Here is a 17,727-nt window from a genome sequence, read left to right on the forward strand (position 1 = left end):
TGAACACTCTATGTGTATAGGCAATTTTTTTTAGAACTCAACTCTCCCCTGGCCTCCCCGTCCCCTTCTCTGACACTTAGCGGTTGTAATTACATCAGCAGATGCAGCACATTTGGGATAGAAAAGTGCCGCTTTCCTACTTCAGTGGCATGTTATGGTATTACAGCTGTGAAAATACAAACAAAAATACACATTCTGAGACATGAACTGAAATTAATTGAATTTTGAGGAATCTGTGCCTCCCCTGCCTCCCCCGACGAGCCGCCACTGCACATGGATGGTCTCAGGATCCTTCACTTTTAGCAGAACAAAGGACTCATGGCCTTTTCTTCTCCAAACAATCAATTTCAAGATGTCCCAAACCGTCGGAAGGGAGCTTCATCAGACAAAATAACTTTCCACCAGTCTTCTGCTGTCCAATCCTTGTACTTCCTGTAGAAATTCAGTCTATCCTTGACATTTTTCTTGGAGAGGGTTGGCTTATTTGCTGCCCTTCTTAACACCAGGCTGTCGTCCAAAAGTCTTGGCTTCACTGTGTGTGCAGATGCTCTCAGACCAACCTGCTGTCATTCATGAGCAAGCTCTGCACTGGTGGTGACACGATTCTGTAGCTGACTCCTCAGGAGGAGACAGTCCTTGCACTTGCTGGACACTCTGGCACATCCTTAAGACTTCTTCACTGCAGTCCAACCTCTCTCCTTGAAGTTTTTCAGAATCAGAAAGAGCTTTGTAGCCAAGTATGCTTGCGCGTACAAGGAATTTGTTTTAGTGACATAAGCTTCCGGTACAAAGAGACAACAACATACAGACAAAGAAAATAGTAAATATAGACAAATAATGAAAAATGAATTGAAAAATTAAAGCTGCAAGCAGCAATGAACGGGCCCTCGCACCCGGGCTCACCGGCAGCGAGTGGCTTTAGTGAAAAGGTGAACATTGAGAAATATGCACTTAAAGTCATAAATATAAGTGGAATATATTAAAGTATATTCCATATATGTGCCAATCTTCCTGTTGCCAGCAGGTGGCGCTATCATTATAATGGAATATTGGCCTTCAGATGTGTTCAGGCCAGGACTCTTATCAAACATATGAAGTTTGGGGAAGATCGAACATTTTATGCCTGAGTTACAACAACTTCTCTTGCTGTGGTGAGACTTCAAATTTTGTCATGGCGCCATGGACATGCCCTTTAACAAAAACTCAAGATCACCACAATTTAACATTGCACAGGCCTTTAGATTAGACTGACCACAAAGAAATACATTAATGTCAAAAAAATTCTAGGAGTAGTTTGTCGCAATGTAAAACATGTCACTTCCTGTTGACAGCAGGTGGCGCTATGACTATAACTGAATATGGGCATGTAGATCTGTTAGAAGTCTTATCTAAGGGCAGAAGTCTTATCTAACATGTGAAGTTTGGGGCAGGTTGGACATTGTATGTCTGAGTTACAGCAACTTCCTTTTTCATGGCGAAACATCAAAATTTGTCAGGCCGCCATGGACACGCCCTTTAACGTAACCTCAAGTCCTTCGCAATTTAATATCGCAAAGGGCTTTAGATTACACTGACCAAGTTTGGTGTTGATCTGAATAAATCTCTAGGAGGAGTTTGTTACAGTACGACCCCTGAAAATGGCAAAAACAACAACAATTTTGCAGAGAAAATTCTAAATAACTGACTTCCTGTTGGGACTCGGATTTCGTACCAAGAGACTTTTTCGTAGGTATTGGTGTGTTACATGTGTGTACCAATTTTTGTACATGTACGTGAAACATAGCTCGAGGTGCACTCCGTTGAAAGTGTATAGGTGGCGTTATTGAGCCATTTTGCCACACCCGATGGAATATTGGCCTTCAGATGTGTTCAGGCCAGGACTCTTATCAAACATGTGAAGTTTTGGGAAGATCGGACATTTTATGCTTGAGTTATAACATCTTTTATTCCCATGTCGAGACATCGAACTTCGCCACGGCGTCATGGACACGCCTTTTAATGAAAACTCAAGATCTTCACAATTGAACATCGCACAGGCCTTTAGATTAGACTGACCACAAAAAAGTAATTGATGTCATAAAATTTCTAGGAGTAGTTTGTTGCAGTGTAAAATATGTCACTTCCTGTTGCCAATAGGTGGCGCTATGACTATTACTGAATATGGGTATATCAATCTGTTCAGGTTCGGAGTCTTATCTAACATGTGAAGTTTGGGGCAGATTGGACATTGTATGTCTGAGTTATAGCAACTTCATTTTTCATGGCGAATCATCAAAATTTGCCAGGGCGCCACGGACACGCCTTTCAACGAAAACTCAATTTAACATCGCAAAGGCCTTTAGATTAGGCATACCAAATTTGGTGTTGATCTGAATAAATCTCTAGGAGGAGTTTGTTAAAATACAACGCTTGGAAATTACAAAAATTACACAAAATTTGCTCATAATATTAAACCGACTTCCTGTTGGGTTAAGAATTTTGCTCCAAGAGTCTTTTTTGTAGGTATTGGTGTGTTACAAATGTGTGCAAATTTTCGTGCATGTATGTGAAACATAGCTGGAAGGCTGTTGATTTTTTTAGTATAGGTGGCGCTGTCGAGCCATTTTGCCACACCCTCTTCTAAATCCTATATTAGACGAAAATTTTCACCAGGTTTGACGCGTGTGCAGTTTCATGACTTTTTGAGCATGTTTAAGCCCTTAAAAATGTGATTCATTCGGGAGAAGAAGAAGAAGAAGCGGAATAATAATGTCAGGGTGCATACTAGACAGAGGACTCAGATGCAGAGTAGAGAAAAGGAGAATCTTTATTCTCGCCACAAAAATGTTCTGGCGCACACAGAGATCTCAGAGCTGGCCGGCACACTGCGGACCACTCGCGCTGCCGGATCTCTGAACTACGGATCCTTTGACGGGAAAACAGAAGGTGAGACTGAGACTTAGAACCATACAAAACATGGGCAAAGACAAAACAATCTACTCACGACGACAGACAGAAAAGCAGAGACATATAAGGGAGTGGGGGAACGAGCGACAGGTGGGGAAGAATCAGCTTGTGATCTGCACAACCCCGCCACGATCAGCGCTGATTGCCCAGACCACGAGCTACCGAACAGACAGGACAACACAGACCGCAGGGGAAGCTGAGACGGCACCCTACACTGTAACAGTACCCCCCACCTCAGGGACGTCTCCTGGCGTCCCCGGAGGACTCACCATGACGCTGATGAAATTGATCAATGAGAGCGCGATCCAGAATATCGCGAGCCAGAATCCAGCATCTCTCCTCCGGACCATAACCCTCCCAGTCTACCAGATATTGATGACCTCTACCCCTACGCCGCACATCAATGAGCCGCCGTACAGTATAGGCAGGCGGCCCCTCTATAAGGCTAGGAGGCGGAGGGGCAGAGGTCAGGGGCTGAAGGGGGGAGCGAAAGGCGGGTTTAATCTTAGTAACGTTGAAAACCGGGTGGATCCTTCTAAACTGAGGGGGCAATTTGAGCCGTACTGACACCGGACTAAGCACCTTGGCGATGATAAACGGTCCAACAAATTTGGGTCCCAGTTTATGTGAGGGCAGTTTGAAGTTAATGTCCTTAGTAGACAACCAGACTCTCTGACCACACACTTAAAGTGGGGGCTTAGTACGGTGACGGTACGCTGATGCCTTGTTCCTCTCGCCAGTCTGAGTGAGGGCTTCTCTGGCGATCCTCCAAGTACGGAGGCATCTCTGAATAAATGCATGCGCACAGAGAACAACGGCATCGGATTCTTGAGAGGGGAATAGAGGTGGCTGGTAGCCTAAACAGCACTGGAAGGGAGACAAACCCGTAGATGAGACCGGGAGGGAATTATGCGCAAACTCTACCATGGTCAACCTGGAACTCTAAAATGACGGTTCAGCAGACGCCACACAGCGCAGGACTCTCTCCAAATCTTGGTTTGCACGCTCTGCCTGACCATTAGTCTGCGGGTGATAACCAGAAGATAGGCTCGCAGTCGCCCCCAGCTGTCGACAGAACTCTATCCAAAACCTAGACACAAACTGGGGCCCTCTGTCAGAAACCACGTTTCCCTGGGAGGCCATGAATACGGAAAACGTGATCTAAGACCGTAGTCGATGTCTCCCTCGCTGACGGCAATTTGGGGAGGGGAATAAAATGGACCGCCTTTGAGAACCTGTCTACCACAGTGAGAACTACCGTCTTGCCCCTAGATGGAGGCAAGCCAGTCACAAAGTCCATCGCTATGTGTGACCAGGGCCACGAAGGGACCGACAACGGCTGAAGTAGCCCTGCTGGTGGTCGATTGGATCCCTTACCCGCAGCGCAAATCGGACAGGCCGACACAAACCGTCGAGCATCCTGCGCCACGGACGTCCACCCCCCAGGTGACCGCAGCCACAACCCGTTCGGGATGCAAAATGGCCACCGGGAGGGTGGGACTAGCCTCAGCCTCAAAAACCCGCGACAGCGCGTCAGGTTTACCATTCTTAGAGCCTGGGCGATAAGAAATGGTAAACCTGAAACGTCCCAAAAATAATGCCCAGCGAGCCTGCCTAGAATTTATTCTCCTGGCGGTGCGAATGTACTCAAGATTCTTATGATCAGTCCAAACGATAAACGGAAATCGCGCTCCCTCTAACCAGTGACGCCACTCCTCCAGGGCCAGCTTGACAGCTAGTAACTCCCTATTCCCAATGTCATAGTTCCGTTCCGCGGGGGTTAAACGATGAGAAAAGAAGGTGCAGGGATCTTTTTTCTTGTCCGAAGTTGATCTTTGAGACAAAACTGCCCAAACCCCCACCTCCGACGCATCCACCTCCACAATGAACTGACGAGATGGGTCAGGGGTCGTTAAAATGGGGGCCGAAACAAATCGACTCTTAAGGTTCTCAAACACAGCTTGGGCCTGCGATGACCAACAGAATCGTTTCCTTGTGGAGGTGAGATCAGTCAGAGGAAGGGCGATCTAGCTAAAGTTCCGAATGAACCGCCTGTAAAAATTGGCAAACCCCAGAAAGCGCTGGACCGCTCTACGACTATCTGGGGTGGGCCAATCAGCAACTGCCTTTACCTTGGCAAGATCCATTCGGATACCTTCAGGCGAGAGAATAAAACCCAGGAACGGAACCGACTGTGTGTGAAACTCACACATCTCCAACTTAATGAATAAACGATTCTCCAGCAGCCGCTGGAGCACTCGCCTGATGTGCTGGACATGATCGAGCTCATTCTGGGAAAAAATCAGGATGTCGTCGATATAAACAAAAACAAACCGATCGACCATGTCTCGGAGCATGCCGTTGACGAGTGCCTGAAAGACCGCCGGGGAGTTGGAAAGCCCAAACGGCATAACTAAATACTCAAAGTGCCCTGTATGGGTGTTAAAGGCGGTCTTCCATTCGTCCCCCTCCCTAATCCGAACCAAGTGATAAGCACTGCGAAGGTCCAACTTCGTAAAGATGGTTGCCCCCTGATGGAGCTCGAAGGCTGATGACATCATCAGCAAAGGATAATGATTCTTTACCGTGATGTCATTCAAACCCCGATAGTCAATACAGGGGCGCAACGATCCATCCTTCTCCACGAAGAAGAACCCCGCCCCGGCTGGAGAGGATGAGGGACGGATAATGCCTGCAACCAGAGAATCATGTATATACCTCTCCATGGCCTCCCGCTCCGGACCCGACAGAGAGTAAAGGCGCCCCTTACGTGGAGAAGTGCCAGGAAGCAGGTCAATCGCAGTCGTACGGGCTGTGTGGAGGCAGAGATGAAGCTCGGGACCTACTAAAAACCGCTCTCAAATCATGGTAAACCTCCGGTACATCCACCAAGTTAATCAGCTCCTCCTGCAACACAGAATGAGACAAGACAGGGGGAAAAGCAGCACCCAAACACTGAGCTAAACAGAAAGGGCTCCAAGCCAAAATAGAACCACGGGCCTAATCAATATGAGGGTTATGTTTAACCAACCAGGTGTGACCCAACACCACTGGAGCGGTGGGCGAGTGAATGAGGTGAAATCTAATCTCCTCAGCATGATTACCAGACAAAGTTAATGTGACAAACTGGGTGGTGTGAGTGATATTAATGAGATGGGTGCCACAAAGGGTCCTGGCAGAAATAGGTTCGGCCAGTGCAAAGGCCGAAATCCCCAGACGAGTTGCCAATCTGGAATCCATGAAGTCGCCCTCTGCTCCAGAGTCAATCAATGCCGAAACCTGGAAAACAGCTCCCCCAAACTGTACTGAAGCTTGGAACTCTGAACGGCCACCAGGTGGCAGTCGAGTTGTAGTGACGCTCACCATGCGCTCTTCCTTGCTTGAAAAGCGTCGCCCTGCCACAGGGCACGCCGCTACCACGTGACCCACCTCACCGCAGTACAGAGAGAGCTGATTATCCAAGCAACGGCGTCGCTCTCCTATTGTCAGCTGTGCTCTCCCAATCTGCATAGGCTCCTCCTCCGGGAGGATGCGGCGTTGAGACATCGTGTCACATGCTGCTCCATACGGGACCCCGGTGACGTGTTCATGGGGAATCACCTCTCTACGGTGCCGAGAACGGAGAGTAATCCGGTCGTCGACCCGAATGGCGAGATTGATAAGCCCATCCAAGCCAGGGGGCAGCTTAGTGAATAGATCTCATCCTTCACCTGCTCAGCCAGGCCGTGGAGGAAGTGATCCCAGAGAGCCTTCTCATTCCAGCCGCAGGACGCGGCGAGCGTGCAGAACTGAATGAAGTAACCGGACACCGACTGCTCTCTCTGCTGAAGCAGCACGAGCATTGTGCAGCATACCGCATGCCGAGCGGTCAAACACCTTGCGCAGCTCCCTCGAGAATGCCTCAAACGACGCACAATAGTCATGCTTGCTGTCCAACATCTGCACAACCCCGCCACGATCAGCGCTGATTGCCCAGACCATGAGTTACCGAACAGACAGGACAACACAGACCGCAGGGGAAGCTGAGACGGCACCCTGCACCGTGACAAATAATAATAGACAAAGCAGATACAAGAGGGTCCTCGCACCATCGGTGCTCAAGCCCTAATAAATAAATTGTATGAATAGTTGTGCTATAGATGATAATGAAATAGAATAGAGTGAGATGCAGGAATGTACTAGGATGGAGGTGGTAGCAAATAAATATAAGGATATTGCACATTTTTATTGCATAAGTGGAAAACATTTAACTGTTCATGAGGTAGATTGCCTGGGGGAAGAAACTGTTCTTGTGCCTGGCTGTCCTGGTATTTGCTCTGAAGCACCAGCCAGATGGTAAAAGTTAAAAAAGGGGATAACTTGTATGTGAGGGATCCAGAGTGATTTTCTGAGCCCTTTTCCTCACTCTTGATGTATACGGTTCTTGAAGGGTGGGCAGGGGAGCACCAATAAGTGCTCAGTGAACAGGACAGACTCAATGACTGCTGAGTAGAACTGTTTCAGCAGCTCCTGTGGCAGGTTAAACTTCCTCAGCTGGCAAAGGAAGTACAACCTTTATTGTGGCTTTTTAACAGTGGAGTCAATGTGATTGTCCCACTTCAGGTCCTGAGAGATGGTGGTTCCCAGGAATCTGAATGACTCCACTGCTGCCACAGTTCTGTCACTATGATGGTGAGGGGAGGGAGTGCAAGGGGGTTTCTCCTGAAGTCCACTATCATCTCCACTGATTAGAGCGTGTTCAGCTCCAGGTTGTCCAGACTGCACCATACAGCCAGCTGCTCAACCTCTTGTCTGTTAGCAAACTTGTCACCGTCCTGGATGAGACCGATGTCTGTAGTGTTCAGTCTCATTAGCTGTTGCCTATCTGTCAGAAAGCTGGTGGTCCTCTGACAGATTGAGCTTGGAAAAGAGAGCTGGATCAGTTTGGTCTGAAGGGCTGTTGGGATTATGGCACTGAAAGCTCAACTAAGGTCCACAAACAGGATCCTCATATAAGTCCCTGTTTTGTCCAGATGTTGCAGGATGAAGTGCAGTCCCATGTTTACTGCATCATCCACAAACCTGTTTGCTCGGTAAGCAAAATGCAGGGGGTCCATCCAGTAAGGGTCCAATGATGTCCTTCAGATAAGCCGGAACCAGTTTTTCAAAAGACTTCATGACGACAGACATTAGAGCCACAGATCTGTAGTCGTTAAATTCTGTTATATTGGGGTACTTTGGAACGGGGATGATGGTGGAGCATTTGAAGCAGGAAGAGACTTCACAACTCCAGAGATCTGTTGAAGATCTGTGAAAAGATGGGAGCCAGCTGGTCAGCACAGGTTTTCAGACAGGCTGGTGTAATACCATCTGGGCCTGGTGCCTTTCTTCTTTTGTTCTTCCTGAAGACCTGTCACACATCATCCTCACTGATTTGAAGAGCAGGAGGTAGGGAGAGGGGGATTGCAGGAGGTGTTAACGGTTGTGTAGAGAGATGATCAGAACGGGTGTGGGGGGTTCAAATCTACAAAAAAAAAAACTCATTCAGGACATTAGCAAGTTGTTGATTCGCCTCACTGCAAGGGGATGGTGTCTTGTAGTTCTCTTACGAGAGCTCTCTCGTACTGCGTCTTAGCTAAGACGCTATGGGAAAAGTCTCTTTTTACGAAATACTGAAGCAAAAAATTATCCTTAATTTTGTATTTTTGTAAAGTGCATTTTGCAGCAGTACACAGCCATAGGCGAGATGGCTCGTTCGTCATCGGCTTGTTCTGCGGCAACTGCACAGCCTATCGAGCGCAGGCTGATGCAACATCAGGCGCTTCGCGCCCTTCTTGCCACTTCCCGCCGAAACGGGTGTGGCCCAACCTATAAAAGGAGCTCGAAAAGGCTGACTCACCTGATTTTTCATCTCTTCAGCGAAGCTCACGCATCACTGGATCATGGAGGAAGCAAGCGCCGTCTGAGAAAGCATATCAGCGGGACGAGCCATTCTGAAGCTGCTGGCATCGCCGCCTTCCACTGCCGTTCCTGCTGCGCTGTCCGGCGCCTATATCCTTTCAATTCTGTTATATCCAACTGTTCTTTATGTGTGTGTGTGTTCGCCCTGCGACACACACTCGTAAAAGAGCTCGCGTCTTTTTTAAGATGCCTTCCTGCGGCTCGTCAGAGCCCCACTCAGCGAGGGAGACCGGTACGTCATCTGTTTCTCCTGCCTTGGTGAAGATCATACAGCGCTCGCGCTCGCTGACGGCAGATGCCCTCACTGCGAGCTATGGCCATGGTGACTCTGAGGACTCGCCTGGCCTTTTTCTCTGAGCATGCATTCTCCGCTGCGCTGAGGCGCCGTAAAAACGTTGCTTCCAGCGGATTCCGGAACCGTCTTCAGCTCAACCGAGCTCGCCGGTTCGCCCTGCTTCACCGCCCCCCCACCCCCCCACCCCCTGCATCGCTTCCCGGTCGGCAGCGCCCGCTGTTTGCCAGCGCGTCGTCCGAGGAAGTCGATCTCAGGGCCGCGTCGGGGGAAGAGGACACGCGCTCTCTGCTAGCTTCGGGCAGTGAGGGCTGGGCGAGCTCCGAGGATCTCGCGCCTTCTGCTCAGAAGCCCGGCAGACGAGCTGACTTCAAGAAGGAGCCGGGCGAATGCTCGCGTTTCAGTTCCAGGAATTGTGACTGTCTCAACGTTTTCTGCAACGCGCAAGCCTGCACAGTTGCCCGCTTGCCTGCACACAAAAGCCGTTATCACAACAGCTTCAGCAACGCAGCTCGAGACCCCCGTTCTCGCTCTACCGGCCATCGGCCCGCGCCGCGGGGACCGCAGCAGAGGATTACGGTGAGGCCGGGAGCCCCGAAGCCATCCTAGGAAAGCCATCTATGCATGCTGCATGACGCTGCGTCTGCACTACACACGATGGCTGCTTCATCGAAGCGCCGGTGTACGAGTTCCGCTGTGGCCGGGCTCTCACCTAAGCGCGCCGCTGTTTCAGTTCCAGAGATTGTGACTGTTTCAGCGTCTTTTGCAATGCGCAAGCCTGTACGGTTGCCCGCTTGCCTGCACACAAAAACCGTTATCACGGCTACCCAGATATTTCCCGAAAAAGGTGTAATTTCTAGTGTCCCGGCCACGGCCGATGGTGCTATAAATGTAGTGACGATGCCCACTGCTCAGTGCCCATCTCCACATATAAGCACAGCCCTTCACACAGGGATCGCGCACATAAAGGCGACTCAAGTCGATCACGCGCACTACATAGTAGACGTGCCCACTCCTCAGTGCCCACAATCACTATGTCACACGCGTCATGTGGTTTCTGTAAAAACGAAACCCGTGCACGTTCGTCCGGCCACGGCCTATGGTGCTATAAATGTAGTGACGATGCCCACTCCTCAGTGCCCATCTCCACATGTAAGCACAGCCCTGCACACAGGGCCTGCGCCCATAAAAGCGACTCAAGTCAATCGCGCACACTGCATAGTAAGCGTGCCCACCCCTCAGTGCCCACAATTACTATGTCACACGCGTCATGTGGTTTCTGTAAAAACAAAACCCGTGCACGCTCGTCCGGCCATGGCCGATGGTACTATAAATGCAGTGACGATGCCCACTCCTCAGTGCCCATCTCCACATGTAAGCACAGCCCTGCACACAGGGCTCGCGCACATAAGATTGACACAGATCGGTCGAGCGCGCCGCATAGTAAACGTGCCCACTCCCCAGTGCCCACATACACTATGTCACATACGGTGCGTGGCTTCTGTAAAAACGAGGCCCGTGCACGTACGCTCTGCACAGGCAGACAGCGAGTTGAAAGTGGTAAATGGGCACATATGCAGCCCACAGTTACTCGCAGACATATCGAGTCCCACGGGACCTGCTCAGCCTTCCCCCAGTCGGTTAAGCACCGGGACGGGGTCGAGGAGGAGCGATCTGCCCACTGTGATCAGCGCGCTCCCCGCCTCAAATGCGCAGCACACCCGAGCGCCGCCGTTGCCCAGTCAACAGAGCGCGCTTCGCATCCAGCCCTTAGCCATTCATGCAGATTTATGGTCAGCGCTCCCAGGGGTTTCGGATTGGGTGCTAGGCATGATAAAGAGAGGCTACTCGCTACAGTTTTTCGACGCCCTCCGCGCTTTTCAGCGCGCGTCGAAACTATGGTCAAAACAGAAGTAGCACACATACTTCGGACCGAAATATCAAAACTGTTGAGCAAAGGGGCTGTAGAGACTGTGTCTCAAGCTCAAAGCGAGGGGGGGCTGTACAGCAGATACTTTCTGGTGCCCAAGAGAGACGGGGGTCTCAGGCCCATACTGGATCTAAGACAGCTGAACAAGGCATTGATGAAACGCAGTTTCAAAATGCTTACGACCAGGAAACTCCTCGCGCAGATTCGCAGATGGGACTAGTTCATGTCAATAGATCTAAAGGACGCGTATTTTCAAATACAGATAGCGTCAAACCACAGGCAATATTTGAGATTCGCCTTCGAGGGCCAGGCATACCAGTTTACAGTCCTGCCGTTCGGCTTGTCTGTGGCTCCTCGTACGCTCGCTCCTCTCAGACTCAGAGGCATACGAGTGCTGAATTATTTGGACGACTGGCTGGTTCTGGCCCGATCACGAGCGGAGCTCGTGGACCACAGGGCCGTTTTACTCGATCACCTCGAGAAGCTCGGCCTCAGTGTCAATTGGGCAAAGAGTTCGCTGAACCCCAGTCAGACGATTCTGTTTCTGGGTATAGTTCTGAACTCGTGTTCCATGACGGCGCGGCTGTCACCACAGCGCGTGATGGGCATTCAGCGCGCAGCGAGTTCTTTCCGCTGCGGCGCGACCGTGTCGCTCAAACACTGTCAGAAGATGCTGGGCCTCATGGCCTCAGTATCTCCGGCTCTGCAGCTGGGCCTGCTCCGCATGCGCCCCCTGCAGTTCTGGCTGAAGACGCGGGTGCCGCGCAGAGCGTGGGCGTCTGGCCGGCTGCATCTCAAGGTCGATCAGAGCTGTGTCACAGCTCTGGCACCTTGGACAGCGAACGGCTGGTACCGATCAGGTGTAAGCCTGGGGACTTCCCCGAATGTGAAGAGAGTGTCGACGGATGCCTCCACTTCGGGATGGGGAGCGCTGCTCAAGGGCAGACTGACCTTTGGCCTATGGTCAAAACGGGAAAAGCTCCATCATGTCAACTGTCTGGAAATGCTGGCAGTGGAGAATGCGCTGATGCGCTTTTGTCCCCAAATCAAGGATCACCACGTCTTAGTCCGTTCGGACAACATGTCTGTGGTGTCCTACATAAATCGCCAGGGCGGTCTCGGGTCCTGAAACCTGTACAGGCTAGCGGAACGCCTCCTGGTTTGGGCTCAGCACAACGTGCGTTCGCTGAGGGCAGTGCATGTGCCTGGGCTACAGAATCTGGGTCCAGACAGGCTGTCCAGAGGCAATGTTCCTACGGGCGAATGGTCTCTACACCCGCAAACAGTCCGGCTGTTGTGGGAGAGATTTGGCAGGGCGGAGGTGGACCTCTTCGCGTCCCACGAAAACGCTCACTGCCCTGCGTTCTTTTCCAAGAACGAAAGCGCGCTGTCACGGGAAACGAGATGTTCAATACTGCTTGTAGCACCTCTTTGGAAGAACCAACCATGGTTCCCAGATTTGATGCAGTTAGCAGATGTCGCCCCGTGGCCAGTACCGTTGAGGAGGGACCTCCTCTCGCAGGCCAGGGGCTCGATTTGGCACCCTCAACCGGAGTTGTGGTCCCTCCATGTGTGGGCGCTCAACGGTTACCCACTGATCTCGCAGTGGGAGTGCTGAATACCATCACTCAGGCTAGTGCTCCGTCGACACGACGTCTGTATGCCTCAAAGTGGTCGGTGTTCTCCAGCTGGTGCACACGGAGGTTCTCTCCTTCCTACAGGAGCTGTTGGATAAGGGCAGAGCCCCATCCACGCTCAAAGTTTATGTGGCGGCCATCGCAGCGTCGCAGTCAATAGGAAGGAATGATTTGGTCATCCGGTTCCTCAGAGGAGCTAGGAGGCTGAATCCTCCCAGACCTCCGTCAGTCCCTATGTGGGACCTCACGGCGGTTTTGGAGGCCATGAAGGGTCCCCCTTTTGAGCCTATCCAATCGGTTAGCCTTCAGCATCTGTCGTTCAAGACAGTATTCTTGTTGGCTCTCGCTTCGGTGAAGCGTGTGGGTGATTTGCACGCGCTCTCGGTGAGCCAGCCGTGCTTGGAGTTTGGCCCTAATGACTCAAGGGTCATACTCAAACCTAGGCACGGTTATGTGCCGAAATCCCTCAACACGCCGTTTCGGGCTCAGGTTATTGCCCTGTCTGCCCTGCCGGTGTCAGGAGAGGATAGAGACTCGAGTCTTCTTTGCCCTGTCAGGGTTTTAAGAGCTTATGTGTCTCGCTCTGCTGCCTTTCGGCAGACGAAGCAGCTGTTTGTCTCGTTCGGTGGACGTTCCAAGGGAATGGCTGTTTCGAGACAGACTCTATCCAGATGGATAGTTGACGCCATAGCGTTAGCTTACGCTTCCAGGGGCCTTCACTGCCCACTGGGCGTCAGAGCACACTCCACAAGGGGCGTCGCCTCGTCGTGGGCGTGGTCTACTGGGATCTCCTTGTAGGATATATGTATGGCGGCAGGTTGGGCCTCGCCGTCTACATTTATCAGGTTCTATAACCTGGAGGTTCCCGCCCTGCAAGCAAGGCTGCTGTCGGTATAGTCGAATCAGGGCCCTGAGGGGAACTCTGAGTTCGTGAGCGTTATGCTCTGCCGACTGTTATATGGGCAGTATTGCGTAAGACCCGCATTGCCACATTGGTCAGGCCTTGCCTCGGCTGTGTGATGTCATATTGCCGCATCTACGGATGTTGCTAGATATGGGACGGAGGGCTTCCCCCCTTCCTGTCCTGGACTCTCTGTGAGTCCCTCAGGTGACTGTGCACTGTAAATCCTGGGCATTGCTTCAGGTTTATTGGTGTGTGATCCCTGCGCGCACGGCGTTTTACATTGGGTTCCCGTAGCGTCTTAGCTAAGACGCAGTACGAGAGAGCTCTCGTAAGAGAGTAACTCGGTTACTAAACGTAACCTCGGTTCTCTCTAGAAGAGCGAACGAGTACTGCGTTCTCTGCCGTGCGTACGATTCACTCTGGTTCATTTCGGATATGAAATAAATCAGGTGAGTCAGCCTTTTCGAGCTCCTTTTATAGGTTGGGCCACACCCGTTTCGGCAGGGAAGTGGCAAGAAGAGCGCGAAGCGCCCTTATTGGTCTGATGTTGCATCAGCCTGCGCTCGATAGGCTGTGCAGTTGCCGCAGAACAAGCCAATGAGCGAACGAGCCGTCTCGCCTATGGCTGTGTACTGCTGCAAATGCGCTTTACAAAAATACAAAATTAAGGATAATTTTTTGCTTCAGTATTTCGTGAAAAGAGACTTTTCCCGTAGCGTTTTAGCTAAGACGCAGTACTCGTTCGCTCTTCTAGAGAGAACCGAGGTTACGTTTAGTAACCGAGTACGTTTTTTATTAACCCTCTAGAGTCTAAGGGTATTTTTGGGGCCTGGAGAAGTTTTGTCATGCCCTGACATTTGTGTTTTTTTCAGTTTCTTATACATATCTAAATGACTAAAGTCTAATCTCACTGTAATCAGCCCAAACTGGGCTATAATAATATGTGAGCAGCATGTATGTATATGATTGTATTTTTGAGAAGAAAAAAAATGTTATGCATGGTTAGTGAAAAACTTAAAATATTAAATCACTTGAATAAGGCCATTAAACACATAAAGAACATTGGTTCCCAGGACTTTTGAGAACTGTAGCTTGTAGCCTAGAATTTTTCTTTCTAAATTATGTGAAAATCATCTTGTTTACTCACTCACAGGAAACAATATATCGATTTAAATTTTCTAAATCACTTTTTGTTGGTAAAAGTCATATGCGAGTAGGCGTCAACTATCATGAATATCATTGTGATACACTTGAGAAGACAAAGGCCCACATAATGAGCTGCATAATGAGCCATTCAGTCAGCTGTGTCACTGAGAGGGGAAGAGTTACAAGAAAGAATGTGAGGACAAAATAAATGTATATAATTTTATGTTTGTAGTTTATTTAGAATTTAAATATCCCACTACATAATTTAATATCCACTTGCGAGTGCAGTTAAAAAGTTTATTAGGAACAATCAAAGCTGACTTTCAAACTGAATTTATTTGCATCAATACTCCAGTCACACAATCCTTCAAAAATCCTTTTAACAATCTGATTATCTACAAATATATATATATATATATTGTTATTATTATCATTACTATTATTATTATTATTATTAATTTTGAAAAGAGCTGAGAATATTTTTTCTGTTTTTTTTGGGGGGGGGGTAAATTGAAAGAACAGGATTGTTAGTTACATTTGTTACAGTTACATTTATTTGTTACATTTATATTATTTATATTAAGCTTTTGAATGGTATAGTAGTGTATATTGCTATTGAAACTTCATAATGTTTCACTTGATTATACATTTAGTCAGGAATTACCACATCACATCTTTTTGGGGTGAATTATGTCTTATTCCTCTCATCGCGAAGCAAACAGTAAAATAAAAATAAAAAACTTGAAGAACAGTCTCGCTGTAATGTCTTCTGTTGTGTAGGCGTCTTCAAGCCGCGCGCTTCAGTGAAACATCATAATCTAAATAGCGCGTTCAGTGCGGGGCGTGGTCGCATTAGAAGATGATAAAGGGAGACGTGCAAAACGGACATCGCGTTGTTTTCATATAGATTATTTGATAACAGAATATTTGTATTCGGTAACACTTGTTTAGTTTAAAAGTAGACATGTCAAACTTTCTATAGATATCTCTCTCATGTCTCTTCATTGAGTATTCACTGAGTTACAGTTCATTTTAATGACTCTTGTCTAAAAGATGATCAGCGCAGAATCTTTATTTTATAAATGCACAAAGTTTTGTTGTTATTATGTCTGTATGCAAAGAAAAGTAGACCCTTTACAGATTCGATTGATGTATTGCTCTTATCTGTACGATCAAAACTGAAAGTGTAATTTAAGTTATTTTCGGGGTTATCAGGAGAAAATATCTCATAACGCATATACGCATTAATCAACTCCAGAGGGTTAAAGTCACCAAGAATGCTTAAAACAGAGTCTGGGTGTTGTTGTTCTATCTGTGTGATCTGATCAGCGAGTTTCTGTAAAGGTGAGCTCATGTGCACTTGCAGAGGAATGTAAACACACACAAGAACCACTACAACGTTCAGTAAAACGTCCAAATAATTGAAATCCGGTAGAAGATTTTGTGGTGTGTTCTGCCAAATGTTCAGCAGTTTATCCCTGGTGAAACTGATCATGATTGATAAACAAAATAACCTGGAAAAACGTCCCAGGTTATGTATGTAACCATGGTTCCCTGAAGGGAACGAGATGTTGCATCCGAAAACACTATGGGAAAGCCCTTCAGTGTGACCAGCTCTGAATAATATGTGTAAACAGTCTCATGAATGGGCGTGACATCATAGGTGGTGACGTAGCGACCAGGAAGCTATAAAAGCACATGAGGTGGAATGAGTGTCAACTTCTAGAAATGAAGCGAACTCTGGCAGGGATGCCGGAACTATGGCAGCATCTCTTTACCTTCGGGGAACCATGGTTACATGCATAACCTGGGACGTTCCCCTTCAGGAACTCGAGCTGCGTCCAAAAATGCTATGGGAATGAGAATGTCCACATCGCCAGACTTGCAAGTCCCTGCCTAGTTTGTATACAAGGAGCACAGCTAAGGCAAGAGAAAGAAGAGTCGGGAGTGGCTTGCAAATCTAAACTATATAATCTGACAAATGTGAGGGGCGTGGACCATCCAGCTGCGATGTAGATGTCCTGTATAGACACACCTGACAAGAAGACCTTGAAGGCCACCATGCTTGGGTCGAGTGAACCTTGACTCCCAATGGTGAGGGGAGATTAGAGGACTCAGTGTTTTAGGATGGCATCCTGATCAACCACTTAGCATATGCTTGTTCTGGCCAGAGGCATTAGCCTCAGTGCACCGCAGAGAAAACATGTAACCAGAGGGTGTCTGCCCGCTGAATGGCCACCAAGAGTTTCAGGGTGGAGTTCTCAGAATAACTCCTGGGAGCAGAGCAATCGGTGGAAAAGTGTTCAGACGAAGCCTCGGGCAAGTCTGCACCATGGAATCCAGCCCCAGTGGAGCCAGATAAGTCAGAGAAAACCAAAGGGGACAGTGCAATGTCATCCAAGTCGCAAACAGATCCACCTGACTAAATATTCTCCATTTCTGCTTCACCACCTCGGGGTGAAGCCTCCATTCCCCGGGCCTAGGACCCTGCCTCAACAGGATTGGCCAAGAGGTTGACCAGCTGTTGGACGCAGCTGCCATCAGACCCAGCAGTCTAGAACTGCTTGACAGTGAGTGACCGGCCTTCTCTTACTCTCGTGACTGCGGTGAGGAATCGACTCGATCTGAACAGGAGACATCTGTGCCTGCACCATGGTCAAATCCCACACCATGCCCAGATAAGTGGTTCTCTTACTGGAGAAAGCACATCTTTCTTGGCATTAAGTCTTTACCCCAGGTCTTTCGTGTGAGTGAGAACAACATCTCGATGCCGAACCGCCATCCAGTCTGATTGAGCTAATATCAACCAATCATCGCACCATGTGCTTGAGTCATGAAAATGTGGGGTGACAATGCAAGGCCAAAGGAAGAACCGGTATTAGTAGGCTTTTGCCCCCAAAAACCAACTTCGAGAACTTCCTATGTAGGGGAA

At 49.0% G+C, this 17,727-nt stretch overlaps 1 protein-coding gene across 1 annotated transcript in view; it reads left to right on the forward strand.

The window, feature by feature from the left end:
* The window catches only part of etnppl (ethanolamine-phosphate phospho-lyase), a 30,429-nt gene that overhangs the window by 5,076 nt on the left and 7,626 nt on the right, over positions 1-17,727 (forward strand). The gene's annotated exons all lie outside the window — the stretch shown is intronic.

The sequence above is a fragment of the Carassius carassius genome, chromosome 3, assembly GCF_963082965.1.
Source record: "Carassius carassius chromosome 3, fCarCar2.1, whole genome shotgun sequence".
NCBI lineage: Eukaryota > Metazoa > Chordata > Actinopteri > Cypriniformes > Cyprinidae > Carassius > Carassius carassius.